The following is a 10,844-nucleotide window of genomic DNA, read 5'->3' as shown; positions in this document are numbered from 1 at the left end:
CTCTGTTGCCTGTGTCTATGTGCCTGTGGTTCTGTCAGTGTGATCATGTGATGTATCTGACCCCAGGAATGTGTCAATAAAGTTTCCCCTTCCTGGGACAATGAATTCACGGTGTTCTTATTTCAATTTCCAGGAGTGTATAACAGAATGGAGAGTCTAGCATGCACTTCCAGCTATTGACACGGTGTTCCTAAGGTCTTAAGGAAGTAATTGAAATAAAGATGGAGGTTTCTTCTTAAATTCTACGTGGAATCCTACTCTCTCCCTTATCAAAAACAGAGGGACAGAGTTAATGCTACCTCACCCATTAGCCGTCAACGTTCACTATCGGTATCTTATGACGTGGGTCATCTTTGGTTGTGTGACGCCTTTAGTGTGTGTGTGTGTGTGTGTGTGTGTGTGTCTCTTTCTGGATATGCTCCACATATCGAGGTTTTGAATTCCCTTGCAATACGCTTCCTTGTTGAATTTGTGCCTTGAAATTGACAGGGCGTGCACCAGGAGGTTGCCGAAGACATCGCCCGGTTTTACTCTCTTATGTTATTTGAGCATTTTATACTGCGGGAGAAACTCAGGTTGCACATTTTATAGATGTGTTTCACGGATTTGATGGGATAACGCGGAACGAATTTTCTTTTCGATTTCTTGCAGAAGTTCCCAGATGCCTTTTGTCACCTGTAGGTCTTTTCTGTTGAAGTCATTTGTACATGCACGCACGTTAATCGGCGTGTACGCTTTGCTGCCCGATTTCATTGACAGTGTTGAGAGTTTTTCTGAGGGTGAGGTAAAGTCAATGACTGAATGTGCGATAGTCTTGTGAACCGCTAAACGTGTGCCAAGTTATTTCAGATGTGTATTGATCGGCATTGCAGATTTTCCTTTAGACCACCTGCAGTTCTCAGAGTCTTAGTGACTTTCATCTGTAAATCATGTTTCTTGTAATGCCACAATTTTAGGTGTTTCAATTTTTCTTGCTTCAACAGAATGCTTGCGTTGAGTGTGCTTATGAAAGACTTTGGTTTTACCTAAAGAGGTTTCCTGAAGCACCGATCCTTCTCTACATGGCACATATGATCCCCCAAAATCCTATGACCTGAACGGGAACCTAATCTATCGACTGGGACGTGTGGTAGTGGAATTCTTTCCTGTTGTTCTGCCATGGTTGCTTCAAGTTGAAGACCCTTTTTTGGCAATGTCCGATGTAGAGCACGAGGTTTCAGAAACAATTCCAGAAACTCACACAGGAACTAAAGATATGGAAATTACCCACAAACCACTGTGAGAATTCCAGGCTGATCGTATTGCTATCTCTGGGAGGAACACTAAAGAAGTCCTCAATGAAAAATTCTTCGAGTTATACTACCACTTATTACAACTCAAGGTAAAATTTCAGCTAAACAGAAAGCGGAAAACAGTAACCCAGATTTTCTGGAATGTTCCCGAGTACCTAGAACTCAACAAGAACAAAATAACTGGAGCAACCTGCAGGATGGATTCCAGAAACTGGCCTGAATTCGCAGTGAAAGTAAAGCAAACAATAAAATTAGGTCAACCCCCGAGAAAAAGAGACAACATAGGCTGTGCAACATCACATGCCATCAAACTGTCGAATCTGGGATTAAAACATGGAATAATTTCAACAGTCATAAGACAACAGAAAGGTAGAAAAAATTCGCAGAGGTACGGAAGAACGTCGTTAACATTATTCGATAATACGAGGCTCAACGGAAATGACTTTACGAAGAGCAACACTCGCAATCTTTACGAGGCCTTCAGAGAAAATTTAGCTTTCTACTGACCTCCTGGTTGAGCTTCCAACGATCTGACGGATTCCTGGAAAGTACTACAAAAAAAATTGAGACATTCTAGTGAAATATTCTAGTATCCTCCTCAATTGCGGAGCACCATATGAACAATTCCAGTTTGCAAAACCAGCACCAAATCATTATTCGCTTCCAGTCTCATACGAAGAAATAGTGAACATAATCAAATCACTTAAAAATAATAGAGCATATGGCGAGGATGGAATTACTGGAGAATAATAAGAAACTAGACAACAAAACCACAAAACAAAATAATCACTGAATAATATCGGAATACTGGGAAACAGAAGAAACCGCCAAAAAATGGTAGAGGATCTTGATACCATCCGTCCATAAGGAAGGAGACAAAACAAATCCGAATGGTTAGAGCAATCACTTCTTCCAGTAACGTATTAAATTCGCTCTAAAGCTTTGCTGAATCGACTGGAGCAGTAGTTGGACCCACAAATTTGCGAGTATCAGGCGGGCTTCAGGGAACGGAGATCCTGTACTGAACAGGTCTGGAAAACCAAAACCATACTATAAAGCCGACCGTTGTGGCCATGCGGTTCTAGGCGCTTCAGTCCGGAACCGCGCGACTGCTACGGTCGCAGGTTCGAATCCTGCCTCGGGCATGGATGTGTGTGATGTCCTTAGGTTTGTTAGGTTTAAGTAGTTCTAAGTTCTAGGGGACTGATGACCTCAGATGCTAAGTCCCTTAGAGCTCAGAGCCATTTGAACCATACTATAAAGAAGACGCTACCGGAACACTACACATTTGTGGAGTTTAAAAAGACTTACGAGCCTGTTGACAGAGTAATAGCCCGGAAGAATTAGGATTCGGTAGAAGACCAGAGCTATCATCCGGGAAACATTATAAGGAACCACCACAAAAATAAAATTCGTGGGAGAAATCTCAAACTCATTTAAAATTTGCACGGGAGTCCGACAAGTATATGACTTATCAACACTCTTGTTCAACATCGTATTCGTAAAAAATAAACCGAGAATGGGAAAACTAATCAAATGTATCTAAATTTGAAAAGTGTAAGGAAAAATAATCTATGAAATGCTTGGCCTTTGAAGATTACATGGTTATATTAATGATCAACAAATATGAAGCCAAACTAGCAGTAGATAACCTGCACGAGTTCTCCTATAAAGCCGGACTCCAAAGTTGCTGTGAAAAAACTCATGGAGACCAGATCAAGAAGGAAATTCCCATAACAAAGTAAGTTATGGAAAAATTTCACAGGTCATTCACTTCAAGTATTTAGAGGAAACCATCCAAACCACAGGACTGAACACAATCTCCAACACAGACAGAATACACAGACTGCAAAAGGCGTACAAGCTGGCATGGAATCGCTAACAGCAAAAGAACAAGTTTCAACAAAAGAAACTACAGGGAAAAACTGAACAGACGAGAGGAAGAAAAAACACGGTGAATTTTATTAATCAAGAGGTTTCGTGAAGAAAAGAAAATAAGAAAAGAAACTGAAACTGATTGACTGGCGCCACGGGCTCTCCTAAAAGGGAATAATAACTGTAATAAATGGGAATAAGAGCAATAAAACTTCTCTTTCTGTAGCAAAGCAAAACCACAAACATTTCGCGCAGATACGACAAAATCCGTACTTTATATTATCAAGATCATTAACTTCCCACCCAATTGAATGAAACTGGGCTTGTATGTATATTTGTTTCACATTCGTTGAAAACTGTTAAGTGTTACAGTATGACGACATTAAAATGTTCGACGAGGATGGGATTCGAACCCACGCGTGCAGCGCACATTGGATTAGCAGTCCAACGCCTTAACCACTCGGCCACCTCGTCACGGCAGGGTAGCGCCTCACAACGACAGATCCCCAGCACGCTAAGATATGTCACGTACGCGGTAGCTAGTACTGAGTATTAGAAATGACTCGCTCCTCCCTGATTTGTCTAGTTCATAAGGAAACATCACACGAGGGGAAAGCCACTGGGTGTTACCTCGTCCCACGACACTCGTTCCGGGTAACAGAACTACTCAGCAAAACATTTTACTTTCACATGAAAATATGAACTCGTTGCAAGTGGAGTGTACTACTGTCATCGAAGTACGGGTCGACGGCCGATCTTACACTGTTAGAAATGGGGCACTGAGTGTCTACACACATACAAATACGTGTGCAAAGCATTGCACTCCTTTCTTCGATTGGAAAATTCGTTACGACCATTAAGATCGTTAAATGAGATTTATGTTGCTATGGATTTTACGTAGTTCAATATACGTACAGATAAATATTATCTCGGGAGTGTGAATAAGTCACCATGTTTACGAAAGAGCATAGGAATCCTTCCTAATAATGTAAGAACACTATCTCGTTGAGACGAAGACAATTGCGGAGTTTGGTGTGAATCTCAATCGGTTAAATGCACTGCGAGCCTTCGAAATAGTGTGGACATTTTCCTAGTAACATTCTGCAAAACAAATTAAGGTTTTCTACCACCATGCTCTACGAAGCATGTCGCCCACAAGTTTCCTATCGCAACTGCAGACACTGATCATGAAACAAAAGGCATGGCGACAACGTGGGAAGTAGACCTACGCATATTAACAAATACTGACGCTTAAAATTGTGCAACGCTTTAAATTTTCATCGTTTTGACGTAAACTTTCACACGTGACTTGCAGAAGAAGTTCTCTTATCAGTCTTTAAATCGGATTACCGTTCTTCCCCTGACTCGTTTGCAACATACCGTAGTCCGTACAGGTATTCGGCTGCCTGCTGCTGACTTTTCACTACCTATTACCAATTAACTATGAAATGCTGGTGCTTACTCTCCCATCATTTGTACCCATAGTTTCCAAAGTTCAGCCGTGGCTCTTGTGTGCATTAAGCGAGAATGTTACGGTTAGCTTACCAAGACGTAAAAGTACATTTTTCTCGATATGTGTTTTCCTTTTAGGCCGTCATCTTCCGTAACCTCAGTAGAACGTAAAACCAGTCCAAGTTGCAAATTTTTACTTTTTATCCATTCGATGACTAGTTTCGGGCCCAGACCCGTTTTTCATATCATCATAACAAAGTCGAAAATGGTATTTCCGAATATGTCAAAAGTGTGCAACGAACATTTACAGTGCATATCTGTGTGCACTGTAAATGGTCATTGCATATTTTTGACATCTTCGGAAATGCCATTTTCAACGGTTATGATGATTATGATGATCTGAAAACGGGTGTCGACCCCAAACTGGTCATCAAATGAATAAAAAGTAAATATTTGCAACTTGGACTGGTTTTTCGTTCTACTGATTAACAGAAGCTGTTGACCCAAGCTACTCCAGCATGATGGAAGTTCGTACATATCGTAGCCTGATCACACAATTATAAGCTGTGTCACAAATGTATGACAACTTCTTTTCTATCCAGTAAACCATTAATTTTTCTGTATCACTTTTGCCAAGAATATACTTTTGTTCGCAAAATCGACGGATATATCTACGACTGTATTTACAGAGTGACCCGGTTGTCCATAACATTAACTGTAGTGCGGCAGTAAACTGGTTTGATGAGCACGCACTTCGGAATCCAGGGAAAATTTGATATAAACGAGAAACCAAACGAAATGCACACCGAAGCACACAGACGAAGTTTGCGTTACCAAATTACATCATATAGAGCCATGCTTGACACTTTTTTCCTAGCAAAACCTGAACAGAATATAATGGCTGCGCTAAAACAGACGTTACGTGGCAACACTGTTTCACGGAATAAGCGGATGGTACCTGTATTGGCCGGCCGCGGTGGTCTAGCGGTTCTGGCGCTGCAGTCCGGAACCGCGGGACTGCTACGGTCGCAGGTTCGAATCCTGCCTTGGGCATGGGTGTGTGTGATGTCCTTAGGTTAGTTAGATTTAAGTAGTTCTAAGTTCTAGGGGACTTATGACCTAAGATGTTGAGTCCCATAGTGCTCAGAGCCGTACCTGTATTGCAACAGCCTTTCTTTCTTTGCCCACCTGAAGATGAACACTTAACTTATCCAAATTTGTTGTGGCGCTGCAATGAACCTAAGCATAATTTTTTTGAAAAAAGTGGGTGAAAACTGGTCGCCATGCTTCTAACCTATATTTAGAAACAGTGGAGGAGATAGCCGGCACGGTAGCTCAGTATGTTTTGGCTCTCTTTTCACGAATGTCGCCCTCTTATGTCGATTCCCGTACTCTACCCAGACTTTATTACCCGAGGACGATGCACAACTCTGTCGCGTGGATCAGAGGTCAAGTGATTCATTATTTATTTGGAGGTACTGTCATAAAACTCATGGTTTTTTGGAACTATTTAAACGATCGTCATTGGGCTGTTGTGAAGAACCCCAAGTGCAGTCAATACTTTTCGAACTTCTTGCGGAGCATTTTTCACGATCCGGTCCGTGGCTGTATTATTCATCGCAGGAGATGAATTTGATACGTACACACAAGGAGTTGAACGTTACAAGAAGACATGACACGAAAATGGGGCGGCGGCGTCCGTGGTGTATCGACGCCGCATGTACGTGTTACAGAAACATAATTTTTGTTTATTTTTCTTTCTTTCAGAGGCAAGTCATGAAAAAGAGAAATTTATTTTTTGTCAATAAATACGGCCATTTACACCTTCCGTATGATCCTGTTTGGTTACGGAGACATCATGGTCAGGCCTCGTACAGTGACCCCTGCCCACTTTGCCCCCGAGACCATTCCTTCTATTCCTTAAAAAAAAAAAAAAAGGAAAAAAACGTTAAAAAAGTGTGTTCGGTCAGAGGGTTAGCTGCCCTCTGTAATAAAAAACTGAGTGAATGGATCAACGATGAACTTGAATAAACGTCAAGGGACGTCCGCCCTGAACAAATGCAACGAATAATTAGTAATAAATGGTTCAAATGGTTCTGTGCACTATGGGACTTAACATCTGAGGCCATCAGTTCCCTAGAACTTAGAACTACTTAAACCTAACTAACCTAAGGACATCACACACATCCATGGCCGAGGCAGGATTCGAACCTGCAACCGTAGCGGTCGCGCTGTTCCAGACTTAAGCGCCTAGAACCGCTCGGCCACACCGGCCGGCAATAACTAACAAAATGAGGGTATAGGACACCAAGCGGGCGAGCCGTGTTCAAACCTCCCTCGCGCTATTTTTTTCACCTGTTCGCTTTATTCAAATTTGTGTCTCTGTCATGGTGTAACGTCCGTTTGCAACAGCGACGTGTAAGGTGTTGACCTATAATGACGGTTGATTCTGCGCAACTATTCTATTAGCAGCTGAAGGAAAGCGGCTTTCGAATGGGAGCCGCAAACATTTCATGACAGGCGACAGGTCAACCGAATCCTCCACCAGAAAACATGTTTAGTGTGTCATACCCGGCATTAGTGACAGTACGTGTGTCATATTGATAGGAATCTCTTATCGACGCACCTACTTTGTCCGCGTGATGAGTGGGTGAAATATGCTTCCCTGTCCGATGTAAGTATTCATATGAATATGAATGTGAATGTGATCATTCTCAAGGAAATGATGAAAACAACAGTTTGTCACATAAGCTGCAACAAATGCAGGCAAGTTTCACAATCACACAATTTCTCTCTACTCTGCCGAAACATATGTTTTTAATATTTTTGAAGCTGCGTTCCAAAAAAAAACGTTCAAATATGTGTGAAATCTTATGGGACTCAACTGCTTAGGTCATCAGTCCCCAAGCTTACACACTACTTAACCTAAATTATCCTAAGGACAAACACACACACCAATTCCCGAGGGAGGACTCGAACGTCCGCCGGGACCAGCCGCACAGTCCATGACTGCAGCGGTCCGGACCGCTCGGTTAATCCCACGCGGCGAAGTTGCGTTCCGTTTTGGAAGTCTTGACTCTTGAATTCCCTTGTTGTAAGATAGTTCACATCCGTTTATTTGTTGTTTTCATTTCTGTGAGACGTCTGTGTAGTATCTCGCCTGCTTTCACTGTTCACCACAGTTAGTTGCAACGGTAACGTATTGTTACCACATGACTCATATTCTATAACCAATTAACAGTATGGCAACTGCCAAGATTACACAAAGAGAACAAATAGTTTAGTGATCGGACGGCCAGTTCATAATGCTGTGAGAAAAAAAATTAAATAACCAGTACGGGGAAGTTTTGAACGCGGCTCATTCGCTTGGCAGTGCAGCACTATGATAACCCTCGACGCCGTTGCTTTTTATGGCTGCTCTGAAGTGCACTTTTTGTTCTTGGGGAGTTCACTTTTTTTTCAGCACACCTTCCTGTTTTTACGCTTGATCTGCGTTCAGTTTTTCGCGGGTCATTCGTTGGACCATCTTATCAGTTACCCTGAGGGGGATGCAATGGGGAGTTTCCCTTACTAGTACTGAAAAAAAAGTGTGTTAGTAACTCGGCCAAGTATAGTTGCAGGGCCGTCCTCCTGACTAAGAACAGTTTAATATCTCTCGTAACAGCTCCTTTCAAAAGAAGGAAAAAAGAAGAAAACAATAGAAACAAAATCACTTTGTGGTCGTGATTAATAAAACAGTACCGCATTCGGTACGTATCCTGTGGCACAGAATGCTTAACACTTCACCAAAGTGCACTATTACACAGCCGTTTTGAATTATATCACTCAGTGTTAATATGAAATTGCTGTAGCATTCTTTAACGGTAAAATAAAGTAGCACTTCCGTAAATTCACAGAATTTCTCTGACATCCATTTCATAGATATACTCAGTTTCAGTTGACGTTCGAAAACCATGTGTTACTTCAAACTCTTGGAAAGTAAATGACTCAGTTTTGTAGTACTGCAAAAAAGCAGCCCAGATCCATACCAATAGAGTTTTCTGCATATGTGTGTACTTTTAGAGCATCACAAACTAAATGACGATTATAATGTGTAAGGTACACGAATTACTTTCACAGTTATTTCGAAAATTAATAATGATCACAACATGGTTTGTGGTAATTTCAAATCGCTGATACAGAAACCTATGAAATACGTACAGATGACTGCCTTTGCAACCTTGTGTCTAATCTTAGTTTGAGCGAACATACCGACGTGTCTAGCGATTGCAATAAGTTTCTTTGTCGACTAAATACGTTTCTCTTTATTTGAATCATCATGAGAGGCCACTGCTAAACCATTGGTTTAATTTGTCATTAGTTTAAAAGGACGGTTTAAATATTTTAGTTGGAGTGCTCACAGATGTCTGCTCACATTCTCCGTTTCCTAAATTTGCTTCATTTTGTCAGCATCTTCCCTAGCCGGCCGCGGTGGTCTAGCGGTTCTGGCGCTGCAGTCCGGAACCGCGGGACTGCTACGGTCGCAGGTTCGAATCCTGCCTCGGGTATGGGTGTGTGTGATGTCCTTAGGTTAGTTAGGTTTAAGTAGTTCTAAGTTCTAGGGGACTTATGACCTAAGATATTGAGTCCCATAGTGCTCAGAGCCATCGTTCCTAAATACACTACATTTCGTGAAAACTGCAAACCAAGAAAGAACGGTGTGACTGAACCACTTCTTCGATGTGTAGAACAATGTATCATCTTTAAGTAGGAATAATCCACTAAATTACAGGCCCATATCGTTAATGTTGATATGCAGCAGGATTTTAGAACATGTATTGTTTTCGAACATTATGAATTACCTCGAATGAAACGGTCTATTGACACACATTCAACATGGGTTTAGAAAACATCGTTCCTGTGAAACACAACTAGCTATTTATTAACATGAAGTGCTGAGTGCTATTGACAAGGGATTTCAGATCGATTCCGCATTTCTGGATTTCCGGAAGGCTTTTGACACTACCACACAAGCGGCTCGTAGTGAAATTGTGTGCTTATGGAATATCGTCTCAGTTATGTGACTAGATTTGTGATTTCCTGTGGGAGAGGTCACAGTTCGTAGTAACTGACGGAAAGTCATCGAGTAAAACAGAAGTAATTTCTGGCGTTCCCCAAGGTAGTGTTATAGGCCCTTTGCTATTCCTTATCTATATAAACTATTTGGGAGACAATCTGAGCAGCCGTCTTCGGTCGTTTGAAGATGACGCTGTCGTTTATCGACCAATAAAGTCATCAGAAGATCAAAACAAACTGCAAAACGATTTAGAAGAAATCTCTGAATGGTGCGAAAAGTGGCAGTTGACCCTAAATAACGAAAAGTGGGAGGTCATCCACATGAGTGCTAAGAGGAACTCAAACTTCGGTTTCACGATAAATCAGCCTAATCTAAAAGCCATAAATTCAACTAAATACCTAGGTATTACAATTACGAACAACTTACATTGGAAAGAACACATAGAAAATGTTGTAGGGAAGGCTAACCAAAGACTGCGTTATTCTAACAAATCTACTAAGGAGACGGCCTACGCTACGCTTGTTCGTCCTCTTAGAATACTGCTGCGCGGTGTGGGATCCTTACCAGATAGGACTTACGGAGTACATCGAAAAAGTTCAAAGGAAGGCAGCACGTTTTGTATTATCGCGAAACATAGGAGAGAGTGTCACAGAAATGATACAAGATTTGAGCTGGAAATCATGAAAAGAAAGGCGTTTTTCGTTGCGACGGAATCTTCTCACGAAATTCCAATCACCAACTTTCTCCTCCGAATGCGAAAAATTTTTGTTGACACCGACCTACGTAGGGAGGAACGATCACCACGATAAAATAAGGGAAATCAGAGCTCATACGGAAAGATATGGGTGTTCATTCTTTCCGCGCGTTATACGAGATTGGAGTAATAGAGATTTGTGAAGGTGATTCGATGAACCCTCTGCCAGGCACTTAAATGTGGTTTGCAGAGTATCCATCTTGATGTAGATGGAAGTCCAGAAAAAATCTATTTATATTCAATAAATGAAGAAATTCAATTTTGGAGGTAAAATCCTTTGCTGAATTCTACGCAACGACTAAGTAAGGGGCTGCTCACACGTTTCAGCACTCAGGCGGTTTTGTTTATTTTTCCGGGATGAGTTTGTCATTAAATGCTGTGACTGCTTAAAGGGCTAGGCAATGCTGACGGGTGA

General features: G+C 41.6%; 1 non-coding gene across 1 annotated transcript; it reads right to left on the bottom strand.

Moving 5' to 3' along the window:
• Window positions 1-3,559: 3,559 nt before the first annotated feature.
• Trnas-gcu (transfer RNA serine (anticodon GCU)) lies at window positions 3,560-3,641 on the bottom strand. Its single transcript has one exon. It is a non-coding gene; the product is annotated as a tRNA-Ser (tRNA).
• Window positions 3,642-10,844: the final 7,203 nt, after the last annotated feature.

The sequence above is a fragment of the Schistocerca cancellata genome, chromosome 3, assembly GCF_023864275.1.
Source record: "Schistocerca cancellata isolate TAMUIC-IGC-003103 chromosome 3, iqSchCanc2.1, whole genome shotgun sequence".
Lineage (NCBI taxonomy): Eukaryota > Metazoa > Arthropoda > Insecta > Orthoptera > Acrididae > Schistocerca > Schistocerca cancellata.
Note: the sequence above shows the minus strand (reverse complement) of the source record. Positions and strands in the feature narration are given on the sequence as shown.